The sequence below is a fragment of the Octopus bimaculoides genome, chromosome 6 (genome assembly GCF_001194135.2).
Source record: "Octopus bimaculoides isolate UCB-OBI-ISO-001 chromosome 6, ASM119413v2, whole genome shotgun sequence".
Taxonomy (NCBI): domain Eukaryota; kingdom Metazoa; phylum Mollusca; class Cephalopoda; order Octopoda; family Octopodidae; genus Octopus; species Octopus bimaculoides.
The window spans coordinates 50,910,238-50,910,609 of record NC_068986.1 but is presented as its reverse complement, the minus strand read 5'-3'; the positions used below and the strand labels follow the sequence as shown (position 1 = coordinate 50,910,609).

The window sequence follows — 372 nt, the reverse complement described above, 5'->3', positions numbered from 1 at the left end:
AAATCTGAAATCAGTAATATGTATGTATATATATTCTATGTGTGTCTGTGTGCGCGAGGGCATGTGTGTGTGTGTGTGTGTGTGTGTGTGTGTGTGTGTGTGTGAGTTTGTGTGTTCGCGGGAAGGTGTATCTGGGTCTGACAAGTTCATGGAAATATGGCAAGGCTACTTTGAATAATGAACAGCGTAAGAAATCTAAGTGTCAACACGTTTAATCCATAATCGTGAAATTCACGGATTCCCAAACATGTCTGTCTGTCTGTCTGTATGTGTGTGTGTGTGTGTATGTGCGTGTCTGTGTGCGTGTCTGTGCCTGCCTGCACCCGTACGTGTATGTTTGAGTGTGTACATATAAAATATATAAACACACAC

At 42.2% G+C, this 372-nt stretch overlaps 1 protein-coding gene across 1 annotated transcript in view; it reads left to right on the top strand.

Annotated features, from left to right (window-relative positions):
• The window catches only part of LOC106875226 (cytochrome b-c1 complex subunit 2, mitochondrial-like), a 66,802-nt gene that overhangs the window by 58,106 nt on the left and 8,324 nt on the right, over positions 1–372 (top strand). The gene's annotated exons all lie outside the window — the stretch shown is intronic.